The 17451-nt window shown below is 41.3% G+C and overlaps 1 protein-coding gene across 1 annotated transcript in view; it reads left to right on the top strand.

Annotated features, from left to right (window-relative positions):
- The first annotated feature begins 2650 nt into the window (after window positions 1-2650).
- tbl1xr1a (TBL1X/Y related 1a) overlaps window positions 2651-17451 on the top strand; it is a 39761-nt gene continuing 24960 nt past the window's right edge. Inside the window, exon 1 of the mRNA XM_083970682.1 lies at window positions 2651-2913. The gene's annotated coding sequence lies outside the window, so the exon portion shown is untranslated. The remainder of the gene's footprint in view (window positions 2914-17451) is intronic.

Here is a 17451-nt window from a genome sequence, read left to right as displayed (position 1 = left end):
ACTGTTTTTCTTCTTCATTCACGGGCCAGCAGAATCACTTAGCACTGTTGTGATAGCCACATTTCCTCTCAAAACAAAAACAAGTACAAGCATTTAAGTGTTTAAATGAGAACAGTGTAAAAAAAGAAAAAGAAAAAAAGATTGCCCCAATCAAATGTGTAGGGCCCCTCACTTGCACTTCAGCTGCATATGTGGAACTACAGGCTGAGGAAATACATCCATGTCAACCCTGTATAAAAGTCATTACCCATCCTCCACTTCTCTGTTGCAGCCTCGATAAAGCTCACACGATGCAGCACCCCGGGGCTTTCGCTCTGTCTGTGTGTCTGTTTATTTCAGCTGGCTCTTATCTGCAGTGTGTGTGTTTGTGTGTGTGCGTGTGCGCGCATGACGATGAGCATATGCTTCCAGTTAATGCAGACAGGCACGCATGAGTAATTGTCTATTCTTTGTTGTTTACATCTACAGAGTATGCCACTGAGTGTCTTATGCATCTCTCTATACAAGCCTCATGCTCCTGGCCCTCCTTACATCTTGTGGTCTGCACTGAGCCTACGTCCACACTGCTTCATTCGATTTTTTTTTTTTTTACTTTTTAAAAATTGAAATGGTGTTTTTGCTATCACACCTAAAAACACATGTACCAAAGCAATCATGTACAGTGAGCTTGTGCAAATTGGTGTTAACAGGAAGAAGATTGTCAGCTGCAGTTGATTACTTGCAAAAAATATATATATTAAAAAAATGGGGAACAGCAAAGGCAGTCGCTGTGTTAAAATGCAGAATTAAATAACAGCTGCTAGCAAAGACAGTGAGGTTGGTAAGAGTTTTATTTCATTCTCTGCTGGTTTCACCACTGGAAATTGAGGCAGATTACATCCAATCAGGGAACGACCTGGTGTGATTGTGTCGTCCTTTCCAGACTCCAGACTGCAGAGCTTTCAAATTAAAACCAGGCAAAAACATTGCATGCATACTTTTAAAACCCCCAAAATAGAGTATTTCAGAAATGTCAAAAAATCATTTGTGACGTTCTAATGAAAAATCTGCACATTGGTTAACTAGATGTTACATTACAAATATAAACCAAGTGCAACGCAGTGTAATAACGTGAATTTCCAATGAATGGGGTTCACTTGATTTATTGACTGGATATTGATTGGACAGCTTCATTCAAATGAGATACGTGTGTGGATTTTGTTTATATTCCATTCAAATAATAATTTAGACCCGGCACAGTGACTAAAACCTTAATGGCTGTTTCACCTGTTCTTATACGTAAATAAATATGTACAGTATGTTGACTGTAAACTAGTGTTTCAGATCATTTACAATTATTGCATCTACAGCTTTAGTTTTGCTTAAGCTTATCCTAATAAATCAGAGGACTATAGGCTCAGTAAATTCATGGTCATTATGGGAGTTGCACCAAACATGTTCTTATTCATAGTTTTGTGTGGTGTATTTTACCTGATCAGACTGTGTCAAATTTAATTTGGGCAAGGTTAAACTACATTGGGTTATACAGGAGTACAGTATGTAGTTGCTATGAGCAGCTGTAAAAGCTGGTCATCAAATGGGAGGAGGGAAAAACTATATGGTTTAAAAATGTTGATGATGGTAAAAGTTTTCAGACAGTCTGTCCACAATGAAATTCAGTGTTGCACTCAGTGGTTCACATGAAGTGCCATGTGCAACAAATGCAGAAAGAGAGCCCACAGCTTGCCTATTGTGTCTTTCTGAAAAGGAGAAAATATCAGAACACGTTTGCATCTTGGGTCATGTTGTACTTACTAGTGTTTATATAATAATCATTTAATTTCAATTTGACAATACAAGACCTGCAAATAAACAAAAACGGACGAAATATCTCACAACACAACCGTGTTTCTAGGGACACAAACAAGTGATGGACAGTGAGACGTGCCTTTGTTCAATGCTCCTTGGCTTCAGAAGTTGTGAAGACTATTGCCTGTTAGTGCTGTTTGATTTGTTTATTATAACATCAATATCACAGGATTCACATAGCTATGTACTGTTAACTTAGCCTTAGCCTCACTTTTTTGTATCTCAGGAAACACTGCTGCTGCGTTGTGAGTTTCTGTATTGCATGTGGTGTCAAACTGATGAAATTGTGTTTTGAATTTATTGTGCGTTTGTGCTTGTGTTTTCTTGCAGTGCAGCGTGTTGAGCCCTTAGGGCTACCATAGTTTAGGCTCCAGAAATAGTACAAATATAAGATATAAACGTACATAAACAAATATAAAATATAAACGATGCTGTGCAAAATTCTGGTGTGACAAAAAAAAAGTATAACAATTTAATATCTTGCAGTTTGAAGGTATTATCAAAACTAGCATGCCAATAGCTGCAATTCACAAAATATCTATATACATTAATTACAACATGAGGCTATTGGTGTAAAATAGATTTCAACTTGATATTTGTAAGTTGTTTTTGTTGAGTTTGTGCCAAGCCCAGCTCCAGTACACCATCCTTCTCCACACTGCGACACCCACTTTGATGTTTATGTGAGTGGAGCGTGCTTCCTGCAGAGGAGCTGGGGCCTAGCTCATTTTCGCCTGGCGGGTCAGCTGCTGTGTGTTTCAGTCTGAGCCGTTGGCTGCTACTGAACCGTTTGGCTCTTTTCTCTACTAGCGAGCAAACCTACAATCCAGACCCAACTGTCCATCCAGCTCATTTTTAAGGGGATTTATCATCATATGTGCCCGTGTATCCAAATCACATCGGTCATTGGGGATTCCTAGCACCGGTTGGCCGGGTCCTAAGGCCGTTATAACGCTTTTTCGAGGTTTAATTAGAGCTAGAAAACAGCGGTGGTGGAGGAGGAGGAGATTCCATATTAGGAGCACAGAGGAGAAGGCTCCCCCCTTGTGTGATTTGAAGCTTCTGGTGAGTGTTTATCGTCTTTTTACGCTGTTATCGCCGTTATAAATTATACCATCGTTTAGCCCGCTGCCGTATGTCCGTAAATACCACGCTTGGGCCGGTTATTGTGCTGTTTTCAACGTTTATTTTGATATTTTCTTTCGGGGTGGGGGATGGGCAGCGTCAGCGCGTGAGTAGGCGCGCGCGCAGCGTGCATGTGTTCGTGGGGCAGTTTCTCCTGAGCGCGCCCTTCCTTCCTGCAAGTACTGCTAGCTTTGAATCAAACGCATATTTAGTAGCTCTCAGCTATTAACGTGTAGTTTCTAATACACACACAATGCTGCTGAAATATAATTTATTTTACTTGGTAATTAACTTTATTGAAATTTTCTGTTTTCAAAAAAATATTTCTGTTCATTTTCATGTATTTTCCATCACATATTCATGCTTTTATTTCCTTACTTGATTTATTTACCTTCTTACATTTTTGGTTGATTACACTCTGATATCTATATGGCTTATGGTTGGCAACAAAAACTACAGCAGTTGTAAATCAAAACTGAAACTGTTCAGGCACAGTTATGATTTGTGCCATAGTTGCACTTAGCAGTTTGAGGTGTTACAGTTATTACCACTATTTAAGCTAATGTTGCTGTTTAACCATGACTGTGTGAAAGATTCCAAAATGCACAAGTGCATTTTACAGTATTACAGTACTATTATGTTTTAACATCTTTTGTCTCAATCTTATTCAAAGGTTACTAGAGTGCTTTGCAGCTGGTTACTCCAAAGCCATGGGTGGCGTGGGGGAGGGGTGAGACACACACAGAGGCCACACACGCACATGCACACACACGCACACACCCACACACCCAAGAGGGCCACTTGCCAACCTTGTGAAGCTCAACTCAATGACACAATGTACCAGTCCCAGATAAGCCTTTAGTATCTGTGCTAGGAAGGAAAGGGCTGGTAATACACAGACTATGTTTAGCTAGAGTTACTAATTGCTAACTTGACTAAAGTATTTATAGGTTTTAATTGAAATTTAAGTCTTTTGTCATTATGATTAGTTTTGAGCACACAACTTTGAAATTCTATGTTGTGCAGTAGCCTGTTGCCTGCATGATTTGTTCTGAGCAAATATTGCTCAAAGTGTGTTATATGAATAATAATGAAAGAGGTGTTTGTGGAAAAGTGAGTGAACTAGTTTATACTTAAAAGTAGAACTGTGAGAATTGGTGATATGATATCTTGAAGTGTGGGTGAAAGTGCAGTACAAGAACAGAGGAATTAAATGTAGAAAGCCATGGAGTGCAGTATAACACAACACCAATTTGTATTCATTGTTTTTGTAGAGCCTGGTCAATGGTATTAAGATGAGGTAATATTAATGAGACACAAACATGATCTGTCCATCCTATATGGCTGGTTAAACATGCCTATTCTATCCCATGTATTTTATTTGTGGTGGTAAATAACAATACTATGTCTTTAGATTTTTTGGATTAGTGTCATTGGCTACATATTATTTCCTCTCACTCAGTTTTATGAAATAGAAAATGTCAGCATTTGTGGTACATTTAAGTACTACCCTGAACAGAAGATGTAAGGTAATGTGTCCTTCACACTGTTGCACTAGCACATCAAGGCTGGCCCAGTACACCTTAGGAGACCTGACAAACCTGAAAGAAACAGTGATTTTCTTTTTGTTGTGCCCAATCTATGTGATATGTAGCTATTTAATGTCAACAAATGAATCTGTACACATTCTGAAGATGATTGCTCAGACTATCCTAGCTACAATTGTAGGCTCTGTTAAACTTAATAAATGAATGAATGGTTAAATGATGAAAGACAGATTTAATGCGGAGTGGCCTTGTCTCTATTCTCTGTATTACTGGAAACAAAAATACAAGTCATTGAGGTTGAATCGGTTAAGTTTCCCTAGATATTGCCTCTATTGTTGATGTCACCCTTGCTGACACCTTGTCTTGGTTTGGTTTTATATTAGTTAATTGGTCTGATATGGCTGTTGTTGTGACAAAGATTATTCTAATTTAATCTCTAATTAGTTACCAGTTACAGCAACGTTGCTCTTGTTGTTTTGAAATGTTGGCAACCGTACAGGAATAAAACACCTGAAAAAGCAACAAATCTGCTCCTTACTGAGCTATTAAAGGTCGTCTTTGTACACCAAGCTCTCAGCTTTCATTAGTCATAGATGGAGCACTCAAGTGTAAAAAGGTTGTCCTGTTCCTGTGTCCATCATTGATGACCTACATTAAGATCAGGGTCACACCTGCACATGTTATGTGGGTGGGTTGCCTGATAAAAAAAGTTCAGGCTAATGAATTGGTCAGTCATATGCAGCATGTGATGAGCTACCCCTGCTCCATGGCTGCAACTTTTAGCAGATAACCTCATTTTAGTAAGTAATTTTCATTATAATTAAGCTGGCTTTATTTAATAGTATGTAATCACACCTATTATGCCATACCTATGTTCTGCCTTGGGACTACAGATGTATATTTTTGCTAGACCATGTCATGTTTATTTTATACAGATGTTTATTACCATGCATTGTCTCACTCAAACAAATATCTGTCTTCTAGCATCTGATTGGCTGTTGTTCTAGGTGCTGTGTTATTGCAGTATGCTTAAAGCCATTTATAGCATTTTGGATAGAGCTGTGTATTGGCAAGACTAAGGCAATATGATACACATTCAGGCCCTATCCACACGAAAACACAGCTTCACCGAAAACGGTCTTTTTCTTGTTCATTTTGAAAAAAATCTCCATAAACACGGCATTGTTTCCAGAAATATCTGCGTACACGCAGATCCACTAAAAACAACTGAAAACACTGTAGTACATACTCCAGGCCTGTGTGGAGCGTGTGTGGCGCTGTAGTGCTGCAGAAACACAAAAAAAGAGAGAAGAATACGGAGAGTTCTTCACTGTAAACTCCAGATGTTATAAGTGGACTGGGAGTCGTGTCAGTGCAAATATGATGATCGGTGATGATTTAATGGGCACGATTCAGCTGTGTGTGAGCGACCTGACGGTAGTCGGCTGTGGTTGTTGTTACGTTACGTTCATAGACTGTGACGTGTAGCGGTGTGTGTCTCAGGTTACAGGTAGAGCGGTGGGGGGTATGGCATCATTGTTTCAGAAAAAAATCAGTTTTGGGCATCCAGACGAAAATGCTGGGGTGGCGTTTTCAGATTTTCCCACTCTGTGACCCGTTTCCAAAAAAAACCTCTGAAAACGCCATATCCGCCTGGACGAGAGGGTGAAACGATAAAATACTAATACAGATTCAAAGAATCCATATTTTTTTCTTTTCTTTTTACAAGTGGACCATTTCTCAAGGCCAACCTTATGAAGTATGTCGCCCGTCCTTTGGTGTTTAGAGTACATCAGAGTGATCAAAGTAAACTCAACTGCCTCATATTGTTACATTGATACAGTTTTCAGTTTTTAACGATTCGTTAAATGAGATTTAAAACAATAAAGACAGGTATTTTCTGTGTAAACAGAAAATATAGTCATCATGGTGCAGTCAGCAGAGAGAAAACGTCATAGCCCCTCTGTACAGTTTTGATTCGGCCTTCTCTGTTCTTTGTTTTGGTAGCTGGTCTGGATGTCAGTGTATGTTAGTCTGTGCATGTGAGTCCCTCCTGTTAAACTGTTGGCCTTGCCTGTGTTTACAAAGACACAGATGGCACAGTGCAGTATGCAGCTTTCAGCTGAAAGTGACCTTCCAGAATTTCTTCCATGGATGAAACCATGTTTTTCGGCTAGAAAGGCCTTGGGCAGAGGAAAAGAAGGACCAGAGGATAGGCAGACTGACTTTGGGGACTACTAGCTCAAATTCTGGCTGGCAGTTTTTACCAGCTCTGTCTTTCTCATTCATGCAGCCCGTCCCACCGGATAAGTCCAAGGGTGAATTTGTTTACCAGTCCGACTGTTGAGCTAACACTGGTCTAGCTTGTCTGAGATGGATATTCCTACCAGCCGCTGTTCAGATTGACCGAAAACAGGCTTTTCTTCTCCTTGATGCAAAAGGAACATAATGTTACATGTCGCTTTCTTTGCAAAATGGCCACAAAATATTAGCTAACTTTCTTTTACAAAAATGATGGATATGTTTTGGCAAATGTTGCTGTTGCTAATTGGTCTATTTTCAGCATGGCCATGGAGCAGCCTATCACAGCAGTACAATTTGTTGTGTCTGGATTATTAGCATTTTTTGAGTGCATGTTTTTATGGCGCTATTTTAATTGGCTTTGCTTCAAGTCACCTTTTCACTGTGGAACAATTTGTTGGGATCATGAAGGGAGGAGAGGTTGGACGTGTGGCCAATCGGGCTTTTGTTTGGTCTGAAAGGCTGGTGGTCTACTGCTGTGTGTTTACAAAAAAAAATCAAGCAGCAAGCGCTTAACACAAAACGTAACTTGAAACTGCCAACTTTACATATTAGTGTTTGAGCTAACGTTAGCGCTTTTTAACCATCAATCTGGTTGACCATCGTCACATTGGTGTCCTTACCTGATTGAACTGCAAGCAAGGTTTCTATTAATGGGCATACTGTACCGTCCACCAGAATATAAAATGGGAGCAGTGAGAGTAATCTGTGGTGTCTCTGTCTGTATGAACAGCTTCACTGGGTGATTTAGACGGAGGTGAAAGCTAGATGCGACCAGAATGGTCTTTGAGATATAACATGAGCACTGTTTGTACATGTGGGATTTAAAAAAAGCTCCTTGATGGTGCTTTCAAAGAGCAAACAATGAGCACAGGACACACGAATAGGAGCAGGCAGCTGAGTCATGTTATCTACACAGGACACATTGATTAGTTGGCCTTATTAAATCACAGAGGAAGAGTGGTGGAGGAGTACAGTTATGTAACCAGCGCTCAGCTCGACAGTGTTGTGAATTGGAAAAGAAAAGGCAAAATGGACAAAGAAGTGCAGTGAGTGAAAATGTCTTCCTTAGTTAGGTAATGGCCTGCCATGAGCTGGAGACACACAAATATGGGACAGCACCAGATCCTGTACACGTGCACAGATGATATAATTTATTAAAAAAAATATGAGTCTAATACATTGTAATTACATAATTTAAAAATTAAATTGATCTGGGGATTCAGGATAGTATGCAGTCAAAAAAATGGCTTCATAAAATAACCTGATCCCCCATTTACAGCAATGTTGACTGTGTATTTACCAGGCCCACTCCCCCTCATTGGAATACAATAGTGTGTATTGTCACGGTGGAGGTTGAGGGGGAGGTGTGGCATAAATACTCTCAGCACATAACTAAAGCGGGGAAATAAGTATTGAACGCGTCAACAGTCTTGCATGGCGAGCGTGCAGAGAGGCCATGGTGGTTGAGTGTATTACTCATTGTTTTTTTTAAAACAACTGTACTAGGGCTGTCCCAAACGATTATTTTTCTCCTGATTAATCTATCGACTATTTTTTCAATTAGTCGATTAGTCTAACGATTAATTTTTTGACTAATCTAACGATTATTTTTTGGTTGACGATTAGTCATTTACAAAAAAACACTTCTGAACACTTTTCTTATTTAAATTCTTCAGATAGGGCCTACTCTTTCTGGTGTGCATTCCTCTAAATCAGTGGTTCCCAACCTTTTTTCCTCAAAGACCCCCCTTGCTTTTGTCAAAGACAAGCCTTTTTATTCTATTTTGTGCGATTGTTCCTATTGATTTTGATTATCCAATTGGATGTATTATTGGAATTTTAAAATGTCAATATGCACATATATAATTTTGATAACCTCACAACCTCAGAACAAACAAAGCTCTGTGGACCCTCTGACATCTCTGACGCCCCCAAGGTTGGGAACCAATGCTCTAAAATTTAAATAATCTTTTTTTTTTGGAGGGGAAAAACTGTGCCACATCAGTTTGCTTTAACTTTTGCCCAAAAGTAAAATCTCGATTTTCTTCTCTCAAAAATCGATTTCCGATAACAATTTTTTTGTTAAATGACAAACTATTTTGTGTGCTGTTTGTGTCTTTTTAAATGGACCTAGAGTCTAATTATCTATCTATCTATCTATCTATCTATCTATCTATCTATCTATCTATCTATCTATCTATCTATCTATCTATCTATCTATCTATCTATCTAAAAATGTGACGTCAACTGACTGCCTTCCACTGATTGGCCAGAGCGTTGTCACCGGAAGAGTTGCAAGCGCGACGTCCGACCATTACGTCCGTCACGAGAATCAATACCGCTCATTTTACAGTAAAAACACACCGACAAATTGTTGTTATTCTGTCACCTGAGTTAAATGTCTGCTGTGTGGAAAACCACGCGGTCCGTAATCGAGACGACACGGCTGTAGCCGCTGTTATATGACTACCCCGCCCCCGCTGAAGAACTCAGCTGTAACTTAGAAAATCCTTGTCATATCACAGTACCGCTGTGATATGACGGCCGAGTCGAGCCGAGCCGAACCGAGCAGAGCTGTAACTGTGTAGTGGAAAAGGGCTGTTGGTCTTTTCGGCAATGAAATCCTGGCTGGTCATAGCAGAATGCCGACATGCTTGTTTACAGTGTGTGGGGAGAGCAGTGGGAGAGCGTGATGGGAGGAAGGAGGCGGCAGTCATTACGATAATTCAGCGCAGCGCAGATTCATGAACGGGGGCTTACCGTAATTACCCTAGTTAGAGTAAAAAATCGATTTTTAGGATTTCGCGTTTTTAACATCGTCCTAGGCAAATAATCGCACTTACGATTTTAAATCGATTAATCGAACAGCCCTAATAGGCACATTTATTTAGTATAGTCATGGAGCAGACCAGTGTTTCCTCTAGGATGTTTTTTAAGCCGGGGGTGCAGGACATCACCCTCACATACGATCTGCTTGCTGTGCTGCGTCCGGGTGCACAGAGAGCAGCAGCGAAGTAGATAAAAAAAAAAAAAAAAAAGACAACACGAGGACGTGTTTACATCTATGGATACATAAAGCAAGGAGACTGTGGCGGGTGGTCTGATTGTCCGACGAGGGAGGGGGGCACGGGGGGTCCGTGATTGGACTGTATGAGTTTCGTTTTTACCGCGCACCCTTCGCTCTGTGTGTGTGTGTGCGTGTGAGAGAGAGAGAGAGCGTCAATAACGGCGAAAGAGCGCTATGCGGAGATGAATGAACGGAACGATATTGCAGCTTCAGGTGCTCGTTCATCACCGTGGTGCTGCTGTGGTACAGCATGTGTTTTTCTGCTGCACGTGTTACAGTCTATGGTTCACAACCCGACGGTGTGTTGTACCTGTCGACGTATTTACGTCATCGACGTAATCGGAAACAACTCGACGGTATGTTGCACGTGTCGAAGTATTTACGTCATCAACGTAATCGATTAGGTCGATTAATCGGGACAGCCCTAAACTGTACCCGCTGATATCAGGTCTGTCTAAAGCTCTCTCTGAGCAGTCCTTGGCTCTTGGACAACTCTTCTGAGTATTTACTGTTGTTTGTTGCATGTCATTCCCCCTCTCTCCCTTTCTCTCTCAACTATCCTATCAATTAAAGGCAAAAAGCCCCCAAAATATATCCTATTAGAGCGTCTGTGACCAATGTCTTGAGAGAGCTCTTTGCTTTAGTTCATTATTCGATACTTCTTGTGTGACACCTTGGTAATGAGAAACCTTTTTATAGGTCATCAATTAGGACTCAACCAGCTGATATTAATTTGCACTGATAGGGGACAGGGCTCCTTTTAAAATACTGACAGATTTCAGCTGGTCTCTTGGCTTTCCATGGCTTTTTTCACCTCATTTTCATATGTTCAATACTTATTCCTGTAGCTTTAAGGAAAGATTACATGTATGAAGTAGGCCTGTTTGATTAATCTGTTTTAAATCGTAAACGCGATTATTTAGTTAGGACGATGTTAAAAATGTGACTAGGGTAATTACGGTACAGCCCCCGTTCATGTATCTGGGCTGCGCTGGGTAACCGTAGTGACTTCTGCCTCCCTCCTCCCAACGCGCTCTCCCCACACACTGTAAACAAACATCTCTGCGTCTCATCTCTTGTTAAGGCCAGCGAGGATTTCGTTGCCAAAAAGACCAATGGCCTTTTTCCACTACAGTTACAGCTCTACTCGGCTTGACTCGACTTGGTTTAGGTCTTTCTCCATGGCGGGGTGGTCATATCACGTCGGGTACGGCCGCGTTGTCTCGCTCTCTTTTTTCGATCCTCGGTTGAAGAAAATCTGGATTTTATTTTTGGCCAAAACTGAACAGCCCTAGTATGAATGAATGGGCCTGGGTGTGAATTTGCTGTCTGTCATGTTTCTCTGATACTTGCATGGGTTTCCCCACAAAGGTTTGCGGAATTGAACCTGAACTGAACCTGGAACCTGGAGGAAATTTCTCTGGCGTCTCAGTGATGTGTACTGCTCTAACAATAATAGGTCTATCGTTGACAAATCAAAGTTTCCGTTTAAACAGCTGACTGATAAGCATCAGACCAGGCTCACTGTATACTCTCAGGCTACATGTTGTTTTTATTTCACCTCTGTTGCTCAAAAAGTTGAGTGAAGTTCTCAACACACATTTCCTCTTTTTAAAAGACAGCAACAACATGAAGTCCACATAGTAGGAGCGCCCCCCCCCCCCCCCGCTCACAGCTCGGGCGCCGGAGCACACTGTCGTCGCTCGCTTTTTGCTCTTTTAATTGCGAGTGATTTGAGGGTATCTATGAGGAAAAATATCACACTGTATGGACAACTGTTTCAGCTGTTTTATTAAAACTGTTGACAAACGAATACTCGAGTACTACTCGAATAGTGAGCCCGAACATTCGGATAGTAAAATATGCTACTCGTTGCAGCCCTACCACATAGCTGCATCAGTATGATCTATTAATAATAATCCAACACAGCCATACTCCTGCATGTACGCTGCTTCAAATGTGCTTATACCTGGTCAGAGATTTTTGCGTACACAATACGCTCACGTTCAGATTTATAAATGCTGATCCTTGCGTCGGATTTGGCATATGCCCTTTTTTTTGATGTACGCATGTTTGATTTTGTCTCCAACAGTCTCCTGTTAAAAAAAAACCTTAACAACATTCAGTCGTACAAAGCTCCGTTTCTGGGTTTCAGAGAGGCAGTTTATTTTGTATTAAGTTGCTTGTTCTTGTACTTCTTGTGTCACACTTAACTTGCCAGAACACAGAGGTTACTTAATGTGGGCAAATGTTAATGTTGAACCCCGGCTCTGAAAGAAAGTTTCACATCACAAAAAATGCTTACAGGTTGGTGAAGGTATGCATGAGGTATTACCTTATATTAAATGAATTGCAGTGTATTTGGTTCTCAAAAATGCAAACATGCCCCTTCCCCCTTCCACTAAAACCAGTTCTTACCTCTCAAAATACAATTTCTGTCCACGGTGACCTTACTTTCTGCCACCACAACCCACTAGGACATAAACAAACAAAACACACACACACACACACAGAATTGACAGCGGTCACATGGTGTGTGTGGTAACCCCAGGGGTCAAGTTCTTCATTGTAAAGAATGTGTCTGTGCTCAGCCGCCCTCCCCCTCTTCACCCTGCAGCCTCTGAGTTTTACAGGCCTGCAGCCTCAGCTTCCTCTGCTGCAGAGAGGCTGAGGTGATTATTTGTACATTGTAGCTTGTGTTCCAGTCTCTGGGAAAGTACCAGTTCACAGCTAAGCTGACTGTATGAGATAGATCATCTGATTCCATTTGAACATATTAGACCGAACACAGGTGCTGATAGACTTACCCAGACTAGATTTATGTCTCACTTACTCTAAGCACTGATCCAACATGGTGATGACCTATCAGCTCAAGCGGGAAATCTTTTTAATTGTTTATTAATGTAAGTCTACCACACTGATTGATTGAGGGTTGCTAGATTTTTTTCATTGGTTTTAACACAGGTCAGACTACAGTTTTGACACTATGCTTGCATTTAGACCAGCAGCGGTGCCGTTTCAAAGAAAACGTAGCTTCATGATGAATTTCAGTGAGACCACTGTGCTGTCACAGCAGGGGCCCTGAGCAGAAATGTGATCCGAGCTCAACCTATAACACAGTTCAGTCCAACTTCATCTGGCCACAGACTGTGTTGGCCAGTCACACGAAGAAATGCACATACCAGGTAGAACACTTTGTGAACTGTGCTATGTAGTGTTGTGCATGTAAATATAGTTTTTTTCTTTTAATGCTACTTATTTTTTTCTAAAAAGCACCTTTAAATGTTATGTGAATCACATCTTTATGAGCACCCAGGCCATGCTTGCATTACAGCTATTCTATTTTATTCATGCTTTACTTCATCACCAGCAAATCAGATTACTACTCACATCATCTTCTCTATGCAGTTCACGCAACGTGATCGTTATAACCTGACACTTAAGTTACTGCACAAATACGCTCATGCATTTGCTGTTTGCGGCTGCAGTTCCCTGTTACGTGCTTTTTCTATTGTTTGTTTAGCTGATATTTACTGTTCATGTATGTTTAATAAAGGTGGACTGGTTATCCCAGCAGAGCCGTCATTTGTGCGCAGAGCTCCCTCCGAGAACAGAGCCCTCTCTGACAAGTGTCCCTGATTAAACCACAAGCATCACATTTGGTCACACATTTTGACAGGAATGCTCACTTTGCTCATTGGCTGATGGGAACGCCCTAATACAGCTGGTGTCCCCGCGTTGCCAGAAAGAAAAGACAAAGCAACAGTGGGCATTCCTCAGCTTCCAGGACAGGGTTGACCCGCCAACGCCACGCTGCAGCTGCACTGTGGACCCAGATTTTGTCCTGTAGTGTGGACTGCTGACTGACACTGGCTCTTTGCTTTGCTAATCCTCTTTTTTTTTTTTTTTTTTGGCCACATGTATTTGATTTTATCAGTAGTGTCTAATTGTGCACGTGCCGTGTGACTTAAATCCGAGAATGGTACTGGTCAGTGGGAAGGTAGATGATAAAAGATAAATTTACAATTCAGTTTCACACATGGTAGTGATTTTTAAAGTTTGATATATTTTCAATTAAGCACAAATGTTTGGCTATTTTATCATTTTAGAAAACTATAAATAACCAAGTAATACTTAGGAAGTATAGTTAGTATTCTTGCTCATCCAAGCAAAAATAATAATTTTACAATATATTTTGTCTGTGCATTGGCAGATGAAGTGGCATGACAGTTTTACTTAAGGTGATTATACGACAGTTATTGTACTGTGCTTACTGGGCCTGTGAACTTAAAGCAGAACTATGCAGGATTTCGGCTGTAATTATTGTGGCTCAGAGTCACTGTGATGGTAGAGTGACCTATTATGAGGTGAATGGGGTCTAGGCCAATGCGCTCACCCCCCCCACTGGCTGAAAACCGCACTTGCAAGATCAGTCCTCCGTCTCGGTGTAAATCTCATCAATGGATAGAACTATCGCGAGAAACTGCCTTACGGCAGTACGAGATAAGAACGCAGATGACGTCATGCATGTCATGAATCGTGATTGGTTTGAGTTCGGAAAGTCGGAGGAAACCATGGAAACATGTTTGTACTGATGAAGTTCGGCTTGTGGCTAACACGGAGCTAATGCTAACAGACACACACACACCATGGATCTTTTATAAGATAATGTAATACATCATGACACACACACACGCCTTCGCGTTTTGGAACCTTTATTCATGTGTGTGTGTATGTCTGTGTCTTTGTGTCTTTGTCTGTGTGTGGCCGTATTAGCGTTAGCTCCGTGTTAGCATTAGCTCCCTGTTAGCGTTAGCTCCGTGTTAGCATTAGCTCCGTGCTTAGCAAACACCGCTCTACCTTCAGCAGTAAACACAAGCACGTGTAGGGAGGGGGTGGAGGAGGTGGGGCGGCGAGTTTTTTTTTTACGACAGTGACATGTGCCTCCCAGAACTGTGGGGGAGCCCCGGAGAGGGAAAAAAAGAGAAACCAACGAAGGAGCGAGCTATTTCCGGCCAAGTTGCATAGTTCTGCTTTAATAGTGTGTTTGATTATTTGATAGTGGCAGACCTGAGCTCTACAGCCGATATTGACAAAACTGAATGATATGAAACATCTACTTAATGTGAACTAGGGCTGCAGCCGATATCCAAATGAACACATTATTGCGATTTAGCGCATATGTTTATTACCGTCACAACGCGACCTGTCCATGTGCCCGTAAGTGTGTGTGTGTGTGTGCGTGCGTGCGAGAGGGAGAGTCACGGCCGCCACAGACTCGTTTATTAATTAGGAAACGCTGGTTCATAAGTTTTGTTTTTAGACTTAGATTGCATTGGTGATGGAGCAGATGATTCAAATTAAAAAGAAACCAAAAACATTATTGGACGGTAGTTGAATGAACAGCCACCGATGTTGCTGAGAAAAAAAAACAAATTTGTTGTAGAAAAGGAAATCTGTACCCAGCCAATTGTTTGAACACAAGCTTTGTCCAAGTTGACGTCAGAAGCAGCAGTCATGTAAAATTGTTGCCTCGGGTGCCCTGGGCTTCTCAAAGGAGCCCTGTGTTCACATTAGTGAAGAGTCTCCAGTGAAACCTGACAGTGTGACAACTGGCCTGCTGTTATCTCTGGACGCCTGATACATCTGTTCCTTTGCTTCTGATTTTCTAGCCAACATACAAAAAGCAGGTGATTCATTTCCAGCTGTTGATCTTGGCCTTTTCTGGTCAAAATTATGACTTGACCGGCATGTAGATTTAACTCACTGTAGCTGGCTAATTACTGTTAACTCTGTTAGATGGTTAAAAACATATTCCATTGGTTAGTTTGACGGCCTCTATTTCATGGGAACATCCGGTCAGTGGAACCACAGCCTTAAAGGGACAACGAGGAGTTTGTATTTGGTTATAAAAAAGTCTCACGTTAATGTGGATGAATCTACGCTACCCACACTTGTTAATGGCTCCATTTTCGATAAATATATCGTTTTGTCTCCATCGTTATTTTGTTATTTTAATTAATGGTGGAAATGCTGGGCGAGCCGACCAGCGTTTCCTTACTTTCGGTTTCGTGGACGCTGCCCGGCGGGTCATGATAATAACGCCGCCGAATCGCTGTTTATGGTCGGAACTACGACGGTATTTGAACGTCTTCGAACCTCTGACTTTCATTCTTGATGAATGAAAACATTCTTGGCAAGACGTTCGTCTTGCGCCGGTCCAAGAATTTCACCGTGCGCGCGGAGGCTCATGGTAAATGTAGTATGAGAACACTTCGCTTTCCAAAACTCCTCGTTGTCCCTGCTGACAACTAAGCAGCTCCACTGGAATAGTCGGTTTTCACGGCCTTGCTAAGGAGCACCATGATGGTCATATTTGCAGCTTATTCACTCGTCTTGTGATTTTGACTTTGGCACATCCAAAGACATGCTCTCTTTCCATTCGATGTGTGAAATTCATACAGCCGATGTCAGTCATGTACCTGTGAAACAGTTTATTCCACTGCAATCCCACATCGTTCAACATTACTGCAGTGTCAATCTCAAAAAATAAAAACTGTGCACTACAGTATAAACAAAAATATGCAGCTCTCTCCCTCTGACTTGGATGTAGCTGTTTACCTTTCTGTTGAGGTGCTGCTTGTGTATTTAACTGCACCTAAATGTGATGGGATCCCTGCAGTGCTGTGATGTATTGTATTCCATCATTATCAGGATAGCCTGGGCTCAGCGGTGCTTTAGATGTTGATGTGTTTATTTGTGATTCGGGGTTAAATCTGTCCATACTTCAGCTGAGCTGGTCTCACATGACTTTGGATTGGCCAGTATTAAAGGGAGACTGATCTCATCGTGGATTTGTGAGGTTAGCGTGTACTTCTGATCTGACCTGTGTTTATGTGGTGGTGTTGAGCCGTTCGCCTGTGGGCAATAAGCTTCCTTTGTAGAGGAGCCGTGATTTTTATGCGTCGTGGCTTGCTTTATGATTGTGGTCATGTCTGACATGGATTACAGTGACTGTTATTGGAGAGAGGAGGGATTTAAGATGCGGGCTGATAACTTGTTTTATTTCAAAGTGAAGGAATTTTTCAGTGAGATGTTGTTGTTGTTGTTGTTGTTGTTGTATACACAATTCAATCAATTTGTGCAGAAGAGAACTGATACGATGGGCGATTGTTAACAGCATTAGCTTTAGTGAAACACAAGGAATACAGGGTTGTTATGCAAGTTGTGCAAATTTGACAAATGGGCACATGTGAGATTTTAATGCAAAAACAATTGTTGCAAAATATCACATGCAAATCACAACCATCACTGATGGAGGTTCTCTCAGTGAAGTGTGGATGAGCCCAGACCCAACATATACATGGCAAGCTCTGTGCAGTGACTGTCCACAAAATCCCACTGGCATCAGACTAATTATGACAGACCAGAGAGAGAGAGAGAGAGAGAGAGAATGGAGGGGCCTAAGGGAATCATTGCACTGTGCACAGTTTTACAATGAAATTACATTTTACTCATCCCAAATGTTAACTAAAAATAAAAAATAAAACCAGTGTTTGG

The sequence above is a fragment of the Trachurus trachurus genome (genome assembly GCF_905171665.1).
Source record: "Trachurus trachurus genome assembly, chromosome: 4".
Lineage (NCBI taxonomy): Eukaryota > Metazoa > Chordata > Actinopteri > Carangiformes > Carangidae > Trachurus > Trachurus trachurus.
This window is presented reverse-complemented; position numbering and strand designations above follow the sequence as displayed.